General features: G+C 42.9%; 1 long non-coding RNA gene across 1 annotated transcript in view; it reads right to left on the reverse strand.

The window, feature by feature from the left end:
• The window catches only part of LOC117243986, a 37,541-nt gene that overhangs the window by 16,606 nt on the left and 980 nt on the right, over positions 1-19,955 (reverse strand). The window contains exon 2 of the long non-coding RNA XR_004496257.1: positions 17,530-17,560. This is a non-coding gene — a long non-coding RNA (uncharacterized LOC117243986). The remainder of the gene's footprint in view (positions 1-17,529; positions 17,561-19,955) is intronic.

Here is a 19,955-nt window from a genome sequence, read left to right on the forward strand (position 1 = left end):
TTCCTTTCCAGCACAGCTCTATATTAAATCTCCATAGGTCTGAATGTAGCTTCTTTGGAGCCTGAATATACTGAGAAGGTAGCACTTGTTAGCACAAGCAGGTTTAATTTTGACTCTTTTATTAACTGATTGTTTTCAAACCAGATTGCATAAAGCATAAAAAATCGGTCTCTGTAATAAAAGACCATTGGCTCAACTGCTGGAAAATGGAGACACTTCCACTAACAGTGTCATGAGCAGAGAAGTGACCGGGTGTGCAGCTCTGAAATCCATGTTATCCTGAGAACATTTCCCATCCAGGAACATGCCAGCACCTTCCTTTGGTACCAACATAGCAACATAAAGGAAACTAGCAAATATTTCACTGGGAAGGGTAGCAATTTATCAAGCTGACTCTATATAGTCTGGAAATTACTTGTTCTTTATCCTGAGAACTGATGATTAAGAAAAGACAAATGGTGTTTCACTGGCTATAGGAAAATATTGCAGTGTTAGATAAGACAGCAAACACAGTTATTCAGCTGGGTGTCCTCATCTCCCTCATCATACCAAAAATGAAAGAAGAAGGAGTTCCTTTCTGAAAACTCATACTCCTGCCTAGGTTTTTAATCAAGAGTATATATAAGAAATTTTGTTTACCCAATTCTGATTTGGAAAATACTACATTTACTTTCTTTCTTTATTTTCCAGAGGGCTTTTCTCACTTTTTAATTTTTTTAAAAAAAACTTTACTCCACTAGAGGGGCTGAGAATTGATTTCTAAAAGCTTTCAAGGAGAAAGGAAGGAGGAAGTCTTACTAGTCATGTCAAAGGCTGTTCTGTTTCCTGCACAAAGAGGAAGTCTGAAATCTTCTGAATTCCAGTAAATAGATAAAATAAAAATGTCACCTCAGCTGACTAGAGGCACAACAAAATGAGATCCATCTTCCCTAACTCTGCCTGTGGTGTGAGTTTCCATCTAAGCAGAGTGTGCAGGCTCTCTTTGTGGGTAGTTTAGGGAGTGCCACACTTTTAATTAATGTAGGTGACCACTTGAGGAAGTACCCTAGATTCCCTGAACTCTGCTGACAACTCTCCACTGATTGCAAATGCAGCCCAGATGGCTAGCTCAGATATTGATTACTGCATTGTAGACAATCACTTTAAGCAGATAAATCCCTCCCTGGAAGCCCACACTCTCCCCCAAGGCCCTGTGCTTCTAGGAAAGGGGGGGTGGTTAAGAACTGACCCAACAAACTTTCTTCATTTTGTAGGACTTCAAATATTTTCATCTTGTGGAGCATACGATATTGAGAGGCAACTAAAGGATGGTTATTTGTGACTTTGCCAAAGTGTTCTGCAAAAGCGCCAACCACATTTTGGATCTGAATATTTAGGGAAGATGGGAATTGGGCAGAGAGGGGAGGTGGAGTTTGGGAAAGGGGTGCATAGCTGCAGGGGTTAAAGAATCATACAATCAGAGTATCCTGAGCTGGAATTGACATTCAAGGTTCAAAGCCAAACTCCTGGAGCTTCAGGGATGGATTATGGTTGAAAAAGGAGAATAGAAAACATTTGGAAAAAGATGGCAGCTGAAAAGGAGAAATAGACTTTGAAACAGGATGATAGGTAAATCCATGGGGATGGGCTGTCAAGTGAAGAACAGGAAAACTTGCTGTCTGCTGGGAAACTGGGATCCATGACTCCTTGCTTGAGTCTCCTCTCACTGGCAAAATGAATTAATGAATGAATAATTAAATAAATAAATAAATAAATAGAAGTTCAGGTTTATTCTTGCTTCAATCATAACTGAAGCACCTAAGCAGAACTATGCAGTACTCCTGGAGAAGTAAGTCCTGGAGAACCACAGCACTCAGCTGCAGGGGCCAGACTGCACTTCCCAATGAATGTGGTGTATCAATGTCTGTTAATTCCCATTTTACTCACTAGGAATCTGTGAAACTCATGTATGTCCCCACTGATCCCCCTCTTTTCCCTCCTCTTCCATTGCTAGCCTTGGGATCTTTTTTCTTGGGTCTGGTTGATTCACAACTAGAAACTAAAGTTGGGCTGCAAATTAACGATTCCAAAAGCCAGCAGCAATCATTGTGGCTGTTCCCCTTCCAAAATTAAGGAGAGTTTGCCATCTAGAGGGGAGGAAGCAAGACACAATTCTGATCTGTGGTGGGAGTAGCTTTCAGTTTGAGTACAGACAGATCAGTGTTACAAACTGGGCAACAGGACAACGACAGGCTCACACCACATAAGGAAGAGAGTGAGTTGTTTCTTTCTGAGTCTGGGACGAATAGTTATTTTCTTATCTAAATTGTGCAAGCTGAAACAGACAGACAGTTTAATTAAGCTCAGCAGATCGATGGAGCTCACATTCAGCAGAGGAAAAACTTTGCCAGAGACTCTTATTTTTTGAGCTAGTTTTCTCCACTAGAGATGTAGACTGGGTTGATAACCAGCAATGGGTAAAATTTTTTTCCCAGTGCAACTGGATGTTGGCCACAAACTTCTGCTGAACCCCAGAGCTTCATCCCATGAGAGTAGAAATGTTCCATTTTTATACCCAGATTACACCAAAAATTACTTCTCTCCAGTTCAAAGATTTCACCTGTATATTTTCTCCATGATAGATGTCAAAATGTGTTCTCATGGCTTCTTTGTTTCTCCTGGGAAAACCATGAGGGTTTTCCCTTTCTCCTTTATTTGCTTTTCCCATTTGGTGTTTCTTGACTACATTAAAATGCTCTGTTCTTGCAAGCCCTGAGCTGTGCTTCCATCCATATAGTGTCTCTGCATTTCACTCCACTTGAAAATAATCGTGTTTCCTTAGGAAGGACTAGGTGTCCCCCAAGGCTCCCTTCCACCAGCCATTTCTGCAAACCTCAGGAGCACAGAGAGAGCTCGGAGCAGCCCCTGCTCCAAACAACCCACCATGAAACATCAAGGACCATGCTGAATGGGGCTCCTGGGGCTGTGACTTGGGGAGGGTGGTTCAGCCAGGCTGCAAAACACCAAGCTGTTGAATAAATATCCTTTGTTAAACTACCTGCAAATGATTAGGAACGATGGCAAAGGCAAACACAAGGCAGAGACCTTCAAGCATTTCATGATTTTGAACGCTTGTTGGAGTCCATATCAGGCACTTGGTCACCAGTGTGCTGGAGAGGCAGGTGTACCACCAGCAGAAAACCAGGTCTGCCTGCAGGTTTCATATGCTTTCCTGCTTCTACTTTTCTTCTGGTGATTTTGTCAACTTTGCTTTCCCAATGTCTTGGCACTCAGTTCTCAATATGCTCATGGGCTACTGTAGGCGTTGCTGTCATGACCTGTACAGTACTAATGAAACCATCTGTTGGGTCAGCCTGTCACTTTACATGCCATTCCAGGCTCTGATTCCATGAGATCACACGGGCAAAGCAGTCACAGCCCTCACAGCAGTGCCCTCATGTGATTTTAGGAGGTGGCTAAGCTACAGAGAAAGTTCTTTTTCTGGATGAGATGCTAAGCTGCTGTTGCACGCTTGTGACCTTTGAAGTTCACAGACTGCTTTCTCTAACAAAAAAAGCTTAAGTTAGAGGTCCTGTTTCTGGGTGGAGAAATGTAAATTTTGCCTCTGTTTGCCCTTCACTTTTAAATAGCGCAGTAAACTGACTTCTGAAGTGCATTCAAGGCCTCTTCTAGCTTATAAAAAGTGTCCAGGGACAACTAAATGAGATAACAATATAGATATTTAGATCTTTTCCACCCACTCCTTTTGGGCTGAGGTGCATGAGTGAATTCAGGCAGTTAATCAAGCTACTGATTGTCAGCTAAGCCACAGTAATGGCTGGTGCCTGACCATGCATGTGTCCTTAGCATAATGCAGCTGTAAAGTAAATTTTGCCAGCTTAGCTCCTAATGAAAATGAAATCCACTGTAGAGGCAGTTTAAACTAACACACTTCTCAGTGGGTCAGGCTTAAGGCATGCACATGGTTAGCAGGCTTCATATGATGGGCATTATCAGTAACTCAATTATTCCTTATCGTGTGCTCAGACCTGGGAAATTATCCATTTGGAATAGTGAAGCAAGAGAGGACTGAACTGGCTGAAACTACTCTGCATAAAGGGCTCAAACAACTTGAGTTGTATCTATGCATAACCTTAACTAGAGATGTGGAAAATTCATTGGAAGACTTTTAAATTGAGATTAATTTTTTCCCTCTGAAAATACACAGTCATTCAAACAGAAATTTTGAGTGTGATGTAGAAAGGTTGGGGTGAGATTCTTTCACCTGTGAGACACAAATAGTCAACCTAGATTGCCAAAGTGAACTAAGTGACCTCTTCTTGACATCAAATCCTATAAAACTATGAATCCTTGTGGTTCAGTAAGGTATAATTCACTGCCTATACACCAACACTCCCTTCCCATCCCTCTGGAATCTTGCCTACTGAGGACTGAGGCTACACGTCTGTAGTAAAGCTGTGTGCCATGGTTCTAGGACAATTGAATGAGAAAAACTAACTGCTTAACAGAACAAAGCTAAAACACATCAGCTTCCACTCCCTGATGCACTGGTATGTGGAGTATTAAAGGCATTTGAACCACAATCCCTGTTCAAATCAGCTCATGCATCCATTCTGGACAACAGAGCAGCATTTCAATTTCTTGCTGCTCTGGTGATTTGCTTGAAAGCAACTTGTTGAAACTCTCTAAACCCAAATTCAGGTGATATTATGTCTATCCCATCCAACCTGACTTTGAAGGATTCTCCATGTTCAGTCCAATATTTTTGCACTGGAACTTCTTATGTAAGAGGCAGCTATTATTTTTCATGGAAATGCATCATAGAAAAGAGCAATTTCAAAAATCTGCACTAGAAGATTGAAAGTAAAAGTATTCCTCTGTCTTGGATTCAAAGCACTGTTTTATTGCTATTAACATTAAACTTTACTAGGACTATGAATTGAACCCAACTTCTGAACCTCAGCTGGTATTTTGCAATTTTACCCTTCAGCCTAGTTTTTTTTTAATTGAAACTTCTAGAATATACACTTTCTGTTCAGCTTTTGCAACTTCCTGCATGAATGAAATATCCCCTAACCCTGACCAGAAAACCCTTCCACATCTCTTTCAGAAATTCGCTTCAGCAAATGTAACATCCTCACCAGAAGGAAACACAAGCTATAAAACATGCTGCAGCCTTCCTTTCTGTCTGGCTTGCTTCAGACTTCATTCATAAAATAAAAAAAAAAAAAAAGAGAGAGAGGGAGGGAGAAGGAGAAAAAGTGACAGTTGATTCAGAAAGTTGTACAATGTAAACACTTGTCCACAGATGATGCATTGAGGGTTGGTGTTGCATATCTTTGGGGACAACATATGCCTGTCTTTCACACTTGTCAAATGCTAACGGCCATTGTTATCAGCCCACAAAAGCTTCCAAATTCCTACCTGTCACTGAAATTCTTAGAAAATGAGAAACCATAACAGACTGAGAAAAAAATAACTGTGATCCTTCCTATTCTGCCACAGCCTGGGTCCTTAGCCTTTTCTTGTAAGTACAATCCTTACTTGGCAGAGCCATCTTATTGATACTCTCAAGACTTCTCAGTCATCTCAAAGGATGTCAACACCTGGATATACTTTTTTATTTATAAATAAATTAAAACCACTCCTTTTATGACAGACTTATTAATTCTTCTAATTATTATTATTATTATTGTTTCCACTTTGCAAACAGAGAAACAAGAGATAATTAGCTTTCCTTTTCAGCCTTGATCTGGACCAGGGTTTATGTTAAGGTTTGCCAAACACACAGGGAGGACAAGGATGAAAGTTTTCCACCCTTCTGGGATGGCAGAAATGTCATTTTCTCTTGAATTTTAAGGCTTTATAAGACCTTGCCCACAGCACATTCTAGACAAAAGCCCCACCTTGCTAGGTCTCATTAGGGAGAGGTGCAGACAGTCACCATAGCTTGTCCTCTTCTCTGGACCTCTCTTTCCATCCCAGCTCAACCTCTGTGATTGGAGATCCAGCCTCCCCAAAAAATCCTTCTTGGTCCCTGCCTCAGTTTCTTTCTAGCAAGCAGTGGGATTTACACTGCATCAGGTCTCTGGCAGCAAGTGAGAATCCAGCCCATGGGTACTGCTGGTGGCTCTCCAGAAGCTTTCTCCCACTGCTCCCCAGCTACATCCATGCCCAGCATGGTGCTCCGGACAGAAAGGCACGCCTGGCACAAGGGACATGAGTGAGAGCTCGCCCCAGAGCTGGTGCAAAGGTTTCCCACAGCCTTGGAGCTGGCTTTGAATGGGCTGCGTGTCAGCAGGCAGCAGGAATGCGGGGAATGTTCAACTGCAGGGCAGTCCACTTTGGGGGATTAAGGCACATGACTCCCAGACGAGAGCGATAGCCATAGCCACCCTGAAGGCCAGACCCCCAGAGAGCACTTTCTTCCCCCCCAAGAAGTGCTCTGAAAACTCCTGCTACTCTGGCCCGCAGGAGGAAGCAGGATCTGTGTGTCTGATGCTTAGAGCTTCCTACTTTTCTTTGAGAAAAGCAAGAGCGTGCCCAGTATCTGATAGGTTATCGTTCCTGGGGCAGAAGATGGGTTTAGGAGATGGGTAGGGACGGGGAGGTATTTCTTCAATGAATTCCGTTTCCCACTGCGTGTAAAGGTTACTTCCCTCCAGGTTACTTCCCTCCATCACCTCGCTGGATCCTGTCACACACTTCCTACTTTCAATGAAAAGCAGAAACCGCCTTTCTGAATGAAACCACTTCTTTCTTAGCTGTGTTTGGGCAGCCAGGATCCCTCCCTGCTGCATGTCCTGCTGCAGCTCAGTTCAGCCCTGAAATTCCTGCATTTCTGTTGGCAGCTATTGTGGCAGAAGACTTTGGAGCTCTTTGTGCATGTTGCTACTGAAAACAGGCTTTGTGCAGCTCAGTGCACTGGAAAAGAGGTTCACTTGGCAATGCCACACTGTGTGTAGTTTCCAAACCACACAATGAAAGGATACAACCACCTCTCTTTTTCTTGAAAAATCCCACAGGCCCTCAAGTGTGCCTGAGGTCACATATCTGAAGCACACCCTGAGAAGTCTCCTTGGCTCCAGGAGCTCAAGGAACCCCAGAGCCAACTGCAAGAACTCCCTTCCTCACACCCCACCTGACATTACTGCCACAGGCTTCCCAGCAGGGAGGAATCCTTCTCTCACCTGATATAGCTCCACAGTAACTAAGGGTGACAGTGTTTCTTAGTATATTGGTCCAGCAATAAGAAATGGCACAGGTTTAAGAAGTTCTTAAATGGTCCAGACATAACCTCCAGAGTATTTGGAAGAGAAGGGATGATGGAGTATTTGTCTTTCCCTCTTACTTAACAAGATAGGTTTAAAGAGTATTTATAAAAAAAACCCACACTGAGCCAGATGTTGCCGATTGCCATTTGAGAGCTAAACCTGCACTGCCAGTGGGATAAGCAGAAACAGGGACAGAAACAAGGAGCTCTCTCTGACTCTGCAGTGTCTGACTCAGGGAGAGAAGGCACCATGATATACTAAAGGCCTGATTCTGCTGATTGTCACACTGCCCCACATCCAACAGCTGCAAAGGAATCTTTCTCTGTTTATTCTCATGCAAATAAAAGCAAGTCTCCAAATAGTTTGTGCAGATTTTCAGCTACAAACATTTTCTTGTGGGATAAATACATGATTATCATTAAAGCTATATAGCAAAGAGAGCAGGTTTCACATTCCTCTTTTCTCCCCAAGAGCTCAGTGTCCACAGCAGAATACCATCTGGAGTAAGAACATGGGAGTTTGGCATAGCTGGCCTTATCTTTGCAGCACAGGACTGGAAAGCTTCATGTTTGTAAGCTAACACCCAGATCCTGTTCTTTCTTGAGAATATACAACAGTGCATTTTGCCAGATAAGCTACTGCTTTTGCAGGTGATAATTTGTGCACAAAATGTGACAATGCACATTCAGATCTTCAGTTCCATTCACAGATTATTAAAATACTGTCAAGTGTAGGAATGGCTGTTCTGGATCAAACCAGAAGTTGAACTGTCCAGTTTGCTGTCCTGAATTTTAGTCCCTGTCACATTAAGGAGGAGACAGAGGGGGTACAATAGGTTTAAGGAACAGAGCAGAGCAGGTAATGTGCAGAATGATCCTTTTCTAATAATTTGGCTAATAATAGCATTCCTAAGATCATTTTATGTCATGTATATGTAATCACTGTCATTTTAGGCCTCCTTCATAAGGTTACAAGCCTTTTAAAAAAGTACTTTGTGCTTTTGCCATCTATATCTCTTGGCAGTGGTTTCCCCTGGTCAGTCCTGAACCCTGTGAAATTATTTCCTTTGCTTTGCTTGAAATTTAAGACTGTGACTTGACAGACTAAGCACAAGAAGAAGCAACAAAGAGAACTCACTAGAGGAGACACTGGCACTGATTGAACCAAACTTCCCAAGAGAGAGAGGAGGTACAAAGCTGGGCAGGGGGCTGACAGAGCAGACCTCCATTTGGAGCCCTTTAACTTAGGGAGTTAATGTCTCAGCACTGTAGAGCTGAAGCAGGTAGGAGCTTTTGGCTGCAACAAGTATCTTAACCTGGAGGTTATTGATCACTTTAAACCAGCAAAAACCAGGACTGCAACCAGAAGAAGTGGTCCTGTTGCTCCTCCACGCAATGTATTTCTGCAATTTATTCACAATGCCTTGGGGCCATCGTCTGTGGGTTTACAATAAATCAGAACAGTCAAAATGATTTTTGGTTGCTGTTTCCTAGGTAGTTTTAAACCAGGTTTCTTCCAAGACCTGTTACCTGCAGAACTGAGAAAAACCTACTCTTGGTGATGGCTACAGGAAGGGCAGGGAAAGGCAGAGCTGCTTCTTTAAGTGGCAGTGGTGGCTGCTGCTGGCTTAGAGAGCCCAGAAACACAGCACTTGACTCCTGGGCACCTTCTGCTTGGTAGTGTGCACTTTGACCCCAGAACAGCTCCATTCAGAACTTGGGCTGCCTCACTGATGGACACACGCTCCCTGCCTGATGGACACACACCCTGAGCAGAGCCACTTGCTTCTCACTCACACTTGCTTTTTGTTGACAGAGCATTTCCTCAGATCTTCACAACAGCGATTTGAGCAGTTATTATTCATATTAGGAAATAACTGCTCTTTATTGGCACTGAATAAACCTCTTTTCCTGGCTGAGACTCGGGAATGTAACATGTCATTTACAAAGCGGTCCCAAGAGAGCAGAGACAGATTACAAAAATATGCCTTGTATTCAGTTCATTTAAGTGAGTAAGATGACAGCACAAGGATTATGCATTGAATTTACATGCTGAATGGTCACACTTAGAAACCTTACAAATTGCTTTGGAAAATTAAATAATATTACCTTAGAGCAGAGACAGTGCCAAGTGCTCTTTCCAGAAAAAGCAGAAGAGTAGAAGGGAAATTGCAAACACCAAGATAACCTTATCTGCTTCAAATGGGTAGCACAGTTTTAAGAATGGTGGTTTGCAGGTATACAAGATGCAGTCTCACTGCAGCAAGTGAGCCAGCTCCCAGCTTTGAAATAGTCAAAGTTAACAAGCAAATAAATTTCTATTTAAATTTTATCCACCAATCTGAATTTGGCTTAATAAGCATGGGGATTTGGTTACACAATTGTTCCTGTCCATTAAAAAACAAACCTCATGTGATAGCTGGCATTTTTGATTCAGCCCATGCACATTGAAAACAATGCCCCACGTGTTGCTTCATGCAGCTGAAATACTCTTACACACCCACTGCACGACCCATGCTGAGCCTGCAGTAATTCAATCTACACCCTCTCTTAGTATGAAACACACGATGTGATGTTATCAGCCTGAAATAACACCAGTGACATCGTGTATCTAATCTCCACACATTTCTCGTCAGAAAACAAAACCTAAGAATGTGCCCATCCCCAACAGGAAAACAAGCAAGGAATGCATGGAGACAGAGTACTCAGAGCCACCATTCTGATGATTGTTTCCAAGAAAAATCATTACAAGTTAAAAGCAAAGGTTTTCCACTGAGTCAGATGCTTGACTTTGCTAAGTTTTAGTCAGAGGCCTTTGTTATTTTTTACAAAAAGACCAACTCTGATCTCATTCACAGTGGTTTGTACTCATGTAACTTCCCGGCTTGGTTTGAATGACTCCAGTCTCGATGGAAATGAGAACAGGGTCAGGATGAGGGAAAAGACTGATAGTTCAAACAAAGGGCTACTAAAATGACAGAAAATTATGTCAAGGATCTCTGCTGCTTTTGTTAACACAGGTTAACAGAGGGGCTAAAAGGCTTCCCCATCTTGCCCAGACAGCGCTGGAAGATCCCAGTGCCTCCACGGTTCAGCTCAGATGTCTCTCCTCTGTTGTGTACAGAAAACCAAACCAATGAAAGTGAAGGTCTTTATTTGCGAGGCACACTCAAGAGCTGACATGATTGACAGTGCTTACGGAAAGGTGCCAACTCAGGATTCAAGGGAATTTCCTCGGCACGGCAGCTCGGGCAGGTGTCAGGAGGAGCGCAGAGGGAGGCTGGAGCTTGCTGGGGCAACAGCTCCCTCTAATGATAGCTGGAAGTCAGTCTCGGGGAAGGAGATCCTTGCTTGAGTGGAGAAATCTCTCAGGAAGATCCAAAGGAAGAAGCTCTCCTCCCGGTAATCTGGCTCCCAGATGAAGCTGGCATCTCCATTTACTGGTCAGTCTTTACTGACAAGCAGTAATTACCAGTATTTTGACAGGAGGAATAGATTAGGGGTTGATCTGCTGTGGTGCACACATGCACTGTCTTTATTTACTGTGGTCCTGGCAGCTTCATTTGTTGTTGGAAGCAACTCCTTTACCAGCACAGAGCAAACTAACCATATGTAGGCACCTGTATACTGTATCCAATATATACAATATACCTGTGTAATGGAAGCAAAGTCAAGTACTCCTGTGCTTGCACAGGATGGACACAACTTAGGTCAGATAGGGTCATTTCTGTGCTGGTGTTTGACCCACCTGCCTAACACCATTTCAACTTTTTATTTCTCCCATTGATCTCTGCCTGTTTGGGGAACCACTTGCAGGTCCAATGTCAGCAAGAGTTTTCCTGATGGTCTCAGGGAGAATGAGACTGACAATAGCTTGATTCACATAGCCATAGAGAAAGCCCCACAGAACTCTATCACATGCACAGAAATTTCTGGGATTTCTAGTCTTTGCCTCTCTTGTACCTTTTAGGCTGATTACAAGACTCCTTTTTCTAGAAGAGTTTTGAGCTTTTTCCATCTGGAGCTATCAACTTTCCCAATAGTACTAGTTACTTTTATCTGTGTTAGTAAGATGGTGGGCAGCAATCACTCAGGAGATCTGGAATCAGCCCACACACCTGTGGAGTTCTGTTAAGAGTACTAAGTCAAGGAACTTTTCCCCTTAAAATGTGTCCTCAGTCAGTCAGGAAAGAGAGTCAAGAACAGCCCTCAGCAACAGCATGCTTCAGTGTGGTGCTGAAAGTACCCTGAGCTTAATTTGGACTCCACAGTTGTGTGCACTGCTGCAGGGTGTGTGAGGTCCTTCACACCAGACCAAAGTCAAACACAAATGCTGCAGCTCTGATCTGGCAGAACACCACATCCACTCCCACCCTTTGGATGCTGGCAGTTTCCACGTGTAGTGGAGACCATCCTCTCCTCCCAGCTAGACTTATCCTGCAAACTGTCCAAAACAACACAGTCTCACACCTACTCTGTTTCCTGAGAAACTGATGACTGATTTAAAGACTTACAAAATCAAAAGTTGTTTACAAATAGTTATGTGAAGCTCCCATGGCTACTACCTTGGACCAAATCTAAGATTTGCTCAAGGGAAAAGCATGGAGCTGTGTTGTGGAAGTTTAGGTTGGAATTTAGTAAAAGATTCTTCACCCAGAGAGTGGTTGGACAGCAGAACAGGCTTACCAGGAAAGTGATCACAGCATCAAAGCTGACAGAATTTGAGAAGCATTTGGATAACTCTATCAGGCACATGATGTAATTTTATAAAGGGCCAGGAAGGAGTGGGACTTGGATCATCCATATGGGTCCCTTCCAACTCAGGATATTTCATGATTCTAATAGGATTTTTGAGAAAGCAGGCATTTAATTAAAATTATAAATTTGACTAGGAAAACATTAATTTAGGAGGAGGGAATGTTTGCTTGTAAGAAGTGCAGAAACTTCTGGTTGTTATTTAATGTTTTTTAATTTGCTGTGTGTGAAAGGTTATTTTTGATCTTCACAAAAATACACTTAACAATAGAACATATGGATAATCTTTTTAATACATTTATTGGTCTGAAACTGAAAATCTAAAGGAAGTCATGGACCTGATTTTCTAAAATTTAGTGCTAGGAAGATACAGTGCATGATGTCCCATCCATGCCTAAACAGGATGTCCTTATATTCCAGCTAGTTGCTGAAATTGGCATTTAAGTGCTGTAGCAGCTAGATACCAGTTTGATTCACCAGGTTTCCAACTTCATATCTCCTCCTGGGGCTTGCCTCTGGAAACTGGGATGTGGGCATTATATATAGTACTGCCTATTCCTACAGACCACAAAGGAGGGAAAGGGCTTTTAATAAATTGTGCAACAAAACCTTGAAAATTCAAGGTCAGGCTATGTGATAAGAGTTCTTTCTGCCTTTAAAACTGATGGATCCCAGAAATGTGATCCCATCACTTGTGCAGTACACCTAATTGCCTTGCACACCATTCAGGAAATTAGACACAGCTGCCATGAGCACCACTGCAAAGGAGACTCCTGCAGGGAAGGCAGTAGAGTCAACATCTTCTGGCTGTCCCTAACAAATGGCACAGCTCTCAGCAGGCACTTCCACGGAGGCAAGAGGAAAGTGAGAACAAACAATGTGCAGAGAATGTAAATACCAGGCAATCAAAGTGTAAAAGGGAGCTGCTTTCCACAAGCCATGTTTTGACTGGAGTTCTTGGAAGAAAAGGCAGCGTGTACCTTGAAGCACTCACATTATCACAAGTAAAACCAAGAAAACAATCCATAAGTGTTGCAGCTATTTTGAATTGTTCATCTCAGCAATTCACCTCTCCTCTTTACAGGAGAAAGTTTGTGTGGAGGTGACAGCCCTGTGGGGCTTCTCTTTGCCATTACTGATGGGATTTGCTGTATTCCATCAAACATACATTGTACTCAACAGTTTTTTCATCCTAAAAAAAGACACGTGAAACTTCAGTGCATTTTGCATTCATCAGTATCACCCTTGCCAGACTGAGAGCAGTGAGCTCTGCACAGTGCACAAGAGTGTCCCTTCCTCTCAAGTGCAGAGAACACCAAGTGAGTTTCATAATGCACATAATGCACAAAATAGCAAGGTCCTGAACACAGCCTAGCACCAATATTCACTCTTCAGTTCAGGAGCAGGAGAAAGTATGTCATTATCTGCATATTTCAGAAACTATAGTTTGAGTTTTCTGCTTTGTGTTGGGTGGCTCTCTCTGGAAACACCACCTTTCCAAACTGTCCTGTGGACCAGCTTTAAGTTTAATCCATCCAAGAGATGGCCTGGGACCCAGTCAGAAATGGTTCATGAAAATCAGCATTCTTATAGTGCATTTCTCTATGAGCAGGCCCATACACTGTGCCACCTGTGGTGTAGCCAGAGCCATGAGCCACCACCTAGAAGAAGCCACATCACCAGGGTCACAGCATCAGGGTATCCCAATCAAGGGGAGGAGAGCAGGTCAGCACAGCACTGGGGATGCCAAAAACTTACAAATGGATGAGCAATGGGGTTTGGAAACTCAAGGTGTCAGGTTAGACATATCCAAAATAAAGGATATTAGGACAAGAGGCAGGGAAGATTAACCTCCTTCTGGGCTCAGAACCCAGAGGGGTCAGCGCTGTTAGCTGCCTGTCCTCACTGACATGAGACTGCTGCCCTCAGTGCAGGGTACTGCTGGGTCCTCTGCAGTGATGGAACTCCTCACATTTATGAATGCTTTTAACAGCCTAGCCCATCAATGCCAAATCACTTGTCCAGCTTTCCTGAAGACAAAATAAAATAGCTGTAGCAAGATAAGCGTATCCTGGAAGGCTGGGGTTTTCCAGCAGAGAGGGCCAAGTCTCTGTTGGTGGCTATAGTCTCTGTTAAGCTCAGCTCCACAAACAGGTGCCAAATGACCATAGCAGAGATTTTGGCAGTGGAACAGCAGTTGTAATAAATGGCTCTGTGAAGCCTTGCATGCACTTCACCCAGAGTGCTACAGCTTGCCCTGCCCTTCCAAAGCACTCCAGAAGTGTGGGATTCTGCTTATCAGCACAATGAGCCAGCAAAACCCATCAGGAAAATTCACCACCACTCTCAGTGGTGTGAAAACAGCGGCCACCTCGCCTGTAGAAGAAATCCCAACTGTCTTTCCAGAAGTCTCCCACTGCTTCAGCTCCCAAGCCACCAGCCCCAGGGGAAAGAACCACAGCATTTGGATGAAGCTCTGAGGGAGGAGGGTTGGCACAATAACTGCAGCCACAACTGAGCACAATAGAACTATGGGTGGCTTTTTTCTTCCAGTTGCAAAGTCAAGGGTTCCCAGACAGACATCTCATCCTTTTCCATCCTCCTGGGAAATCAGTGTCTTCAGAGAGACAACAGTCCTGGTGATTCACCACCAGGCTCAGGCTCACCAAGGGACCTTAGAGAAGCTGCAGCACTTATGGTGATGTTTGTCCTGAGCTGGGCTGACGTGTTGAACAGTCACACAGCTTTGCCCACTCATTGCCACATTGGTCTCCTCTTGATCTGGCATCACTCAGATGTTTCCCATGCCAACATGTTGACTAAGCCAAATGGTTCCTTACATTACAGCCCTCTGGATCTGCTCTTTGTAAATCCTCAGATTCCAACAGATGTTTGGCTTGAGAGTCCTGAGCTGTCCTGTCCCAAAAAAGATGTGCAGGTCCAAACAGAATTTTACCCCAGACTTATTGAAATGGCCAGTTGCTGCTGAATGCAGCAATGGAAAAGCAGGGAAGGGAGTGGGAGTAGGAGTCAGGCTTGTCACTATTTGACCATTTGTTGCTCACTGTACTAGGTCCAACCTAAACTGAACAGTACAAAAATAATGTGGAGCTGTGCCCTTGTGAGGCTGAAGATTGGTGCCCCTGAACCAGTTTGTCCCAGTGTTTTATACCAAATAATTATGAATATGAGTATATTCAACATCTCAAGCACACTCAACAGCTGAGTATGTCTGAGAGCCCCTGGGTGCCTGGTGACACCTTTGTGTGCCTGGTGACATCTTCAGCTGTCTACCTGCTCTCAGCCAGCACCCTGTGGAGGCCAAGCCTCCACACAAGAATTCCCAGTGATTTTATTGTATTTTCTTTAATTAATCTCTGCAGGAAGCCAGAGGTCGTTCCTGTCCCTGGAAGCAGTTCATTAGCTGGCAACCCAAACTTCACAGAAAGAAGCAACATGACAGTGGTAATGAAAACAAGACAAAAACAAAAAACTGTGAACATTTTTATTGCCACTGGAGCCATCACCATCCACAGAGTATATTCAGAGCTGTCAGCAATGCTTCTCCTCATTTGGGATCCAGTCAAAACAAAGCTCCAAGTCAAATTTTTTGCCTGACCATTACATCAAATTTTAGTTTCATTCTCAGTCACGGCCTGACACTGATTACATTATGAAATTCATTAGGGAAGAGAAAATTGCAGTTATTTCCTTGATGTAGCTGAGTGGTACTATTGCAGAATAGCCAGGAGCAACCAGGGAAAACATGCCCATTAGAGGCTGGTGTAATCCCACCAGGATCACAGCCAAGCAGTCACAGGACAAAAGCAGTGACGGGAGAGATGCACTGAGAGAGCACAGGGCAGCTTTTTACAGAGGAAGGTGTTTTCCAGTGCCTGATCTTTTGGATTGTATTGAGAAACAAATGTACATAAAGGGTCAAGGAAAGGAAAAGGGAGAGACTAACTATACTCCAAAGGTTTTCCTGCTGTAGCTCTGTTATAATAAAAGAACCTGGTGGCATATTTTATGGTCATTAGTGGTTTAATTAGAAAACATGTCATTTCGCATTGCCCAGTTCCCATCTCACTGACATAAAATGGCTCGTTTCCTATTGTTCTCACGGCAAAGGTAATGATATAAATGAACACAGGCTGCTCAGAAAGTGTTAGAAGGAAGAAATCACAAGGATCTTTTACCACAAACAATCTCATACTTTAGCAGACACATAAATGAAAAATAAATCAAAAAATCTCAAGGGAAGCATTGTTTCATTTCCACAGAGTGATTGTGATTGAGCACAGGTAGTTTTCCCAAGGCATTTTCATTCTTTGTGGGACTAATTTGAACAATTTCCCACAGAATGGAGCCACCATGCTGGAAAGTTCGAAGCCAAGAGCTGAGGACCCCAAACTGGCAGCACAAAGGGGCTCAAAGCCTGCCCTGGTCCTGACTGCTTCGGATAAGAGCACAGTGTAATTCTCACAAACCACAACTGACAAGGTGCACTGGGAGATTGGAGGGAACTTGTTTCTTCTGTTAGTAACCACAGGAGTTTCTTGTGGTCAGTAGTTCTGAGAACGGGAAGCTGGACAAGCTGTAGGTGTGGGAGATTCTTGCTGCCTCTGGGGTTACCCACCCAGCCAGAGCTCAACTGATTAGGAGGGTATCAGAGTTACATAATGACATTTCTGGGATGTTTTACAGTAAATGTCTGGGGGGCCTCTTCGAAGCAAGGGGTGAGGGTTGTGGATAGCAAACCACAAGAAATTGAAGTTAAATGGGAGAAAAATTTTACAATTTTTTGTAATATATAACATGCAACAAACCCATATAATTGTAAAATTAAATGCAAGTCAGCATTTGAAAGCTATTGAATCTATTACTGTATTTAGACTTGGAGTTCTGCTTTTCAAATGCCAATAAATTTGTTTGTGACCCACAGTGATCTATCTCTCCTAACATCACACATCTGAAACATTGACATCTATCTCTGAGTTGAGCTCTGAGAGCTCCAGAAAGGAAATTAAAAGCCCATTCAAAGAAATAGGCACTTTGAGGATGTTTTTTAGAATGACACTTTTGATGTTTCCTTCAGAATGCATCAAGCTTTTTTCTGGTCTGCAATGACTACTGAGAGTGCATAGTTACCACTTCACACATAGATAGATGTGTAATAGATGTTTCTTTTACCCACAGAAAGCACATCCCAAATGTCCTAAAATATGTTTAATAACCAGCATAATAATGGCAACCTTCAACACTATTGTAATGAAAACTAGTTCAGCTTTCTTCAGAAAGTCTTTTCCAGGTTTTTATCATTATAGGAGGCATCACCCACCTCCAAATTACTCGTGAAATGAGTGCCTTGTGCAGGATGCATTCATCAAAGGCCAACAAATTCAGGTTTTATGAGGCCAACAAGTGTTAGAAGGCATTTCTACCCCTTACAACAGTTCAGGTGGTTTGGCAGACACAGTGGTTTACTAAAAGTAACTTACCACAAAAATGACCATGGGGGATCCATACTACCTGAAAAAAGATCAGAGGAAAGTCAGCCTTCATCCCCACTCCTGCCTTCTGACACCAAGTAGAACAATGGTTTCAGCAATATATTTTTGAGTGCTTAAAAAGAATTATTTCAAAAATACTCTTATTTCCAAGTGAGAACCAGCTCAATAAAGCAGGGAAATAATTCCTTCAGTGTATTTTTTTCCTCTTAGGTTCTTAAGCCATAAGGAAATCCAAATCTGTTTCTATTATTTTTCATTAAACACTATCAACTCACAACAGCATGGGGAAAAACCTTCCTTCATCATCTCATTGGATGTGGGAAAAATAACAGAAAAGCTGCTATTGTTTGGTTGTTTTTTGTGATAATACTTTGAGAGACAAAACATTTCTCCTCCCAGCTCTAAAGCTATTGAAGGGATTTTCCTGACACACTCTAAAATGATTTATTGTAGGTCAGAGGGCAATTGGAAGAAAAGAAGATCAATCACACAGGAAGAGATAAGTTTTCCCCTTGATCTTTTTTTTTTTTTTTTTGAGTGAACAGCTTGTAGGATTTTTGAACTGTTTCAGGGCTCTAATTTCTTCAGTAGTCACATAGTCTCCAGTTTGCTTATTGTTAAGCCATTTTTTTATCAGAAGAACTAAGTTCATGGTTCTGACCTCACAAAAGCAAAAATCTGCAGTTGTGCTGCAACAAATACTCAGATGAGATGTTGTGAATAAGATACTTTTAGTGAGTGGAAAAACTTCTCTGTGAGTGAAGAGAAAAATATAAACCAGTCTGCAGTACACTGAAGTACAGCCCAGAGGCATTAAGGTTCCATAGATGCTTCACCAATTCATCATGAATATTGTTATCACAGCCTGGGTTGTCCCAGGGGTTGCAGTAATGATTGGCCACTTTTCATGAGGAGCTGTGAAGTGATTTTTTTTTGCTCTGCAGGCAAGACAGAGAAATCATTTAAGGGCAATAGACTGAGCAAAGCTGATTACATTCAGGTACAAAATCATTGCATTCATAATGCAAATGTTTTCCTTCTATCTAATATTAACAAAAGACATTGTCCATTCATTTCTCAGGGAATTAATCATGCATATCCTATTACCTGTCAGGAGAACAGCGTGGCTGATTCCTCAGAAACAGTACTCAAAACAAATCCTTACCTGGTTAATTCATGTTTATCACTCTAGCATACTGCAAGTGTGAAGAAAGAACAAGAGTTTTGCATTCATTGCAATAACCACAACATTTGGGATTGCTTTTGTTAGCCAGATGTTATTTGCAGAGCTGTAGTGTCTACATGTCCCAGCAGGAGCAGAACTGCAGATGAGCTCTGCAAGAGACAGAGTCTCATCCAAACTGTTTTGAAGCCAAGTCCACAGAAGATCTGTGGCACAAGACATGTTACAGGAGCTGGGACAAGCAGTGACCTACCCAGCCAGTGACAAACAGAACCAGCCACAGCAGGTGGTGTCACTGGTCCTTGCAGTCAGCCAGGTCTGATCTAGTGGCATTGCTCCTGGCTGTGATTCCAATTCCCACTCCTCTCTCCATGTTAGCCAGCTGGTGCTATGCTCTTCCTGACAAAGACCAGGTCTCAGGAAACAAAGATGAAGGTGTGCAAAGCAAGGTGTGAGTACTCTGATGCTCAGGCAGATTCTCTAGAGATGGGTGCTTGGCCAGCTTTATCACTCATGCAAATCAAGAGGAATGAGCTTCAGCACAAGCCTGGACTTGACCTTAAACTCATCTCCTATATTTACAGAGAAGCCTCTTCACTTTTGGTCCATACAATCTCAGCCTAAGAAAGCCAGAAAAAGAATCATCACTTTCATTCAAGTGACCTGATAGAAAATGCATAAGCCTGGATAGTTTTGGATTTTTTATGCACCAAATTCCCAGGTTTAAGAACAGTGCCATGAAAGTCTCCCCTGTTTTTGCCTTAGGTAATGTCCAGCACATAGTTGTCAGCTTGAGCAGCATAAGCCATGGAATGAAATCACACCCTCACTAAAAGTACAAGAAAATAATAGAGAATTGTAACGAGAGCTGGAATTTTACCCAGAGGTTTCACTGACATTCATCCAGGAAGGGTACCCATGTCTGCTCTGGCAGACTGGGCAGCCTCCAAAGAGCCCAGAGCCCCAAAGTGGCACTTGGAATGCAAGTCCTAAGAGCTGTGATGCCAAATCTAACTGCTTAAAACATAGGCTTATAACCTGAGCACATCCACAAACTCGATTGAGATCAATAGCTTCTGTGTCCTTTAGGGAGCAAGATAGACAGACCCCAGCACAGACCCCAGCACAGACAGACCCCAGCATAGACAGACCCCAGCACAGACAGACCCCAGCACAGACAGACCCCAGCACAGACCCCAACACAGACAGACCCCAACACAGACAGACCCCA

The sequence above is a fragment of the Parus major genome, chromosome 2 (assembly GCF_001522545.3).
Source record: "Parus major isolate Abel chromosome 2, Parus_major1.1, whole genome shotgun sequence".
In the NCBI taxonomy this organism is placed as follows: Eukaryota; Metazoa; Chordata; class Aves; order Passeriformes; family Paridae; genus Parus; species Parus major.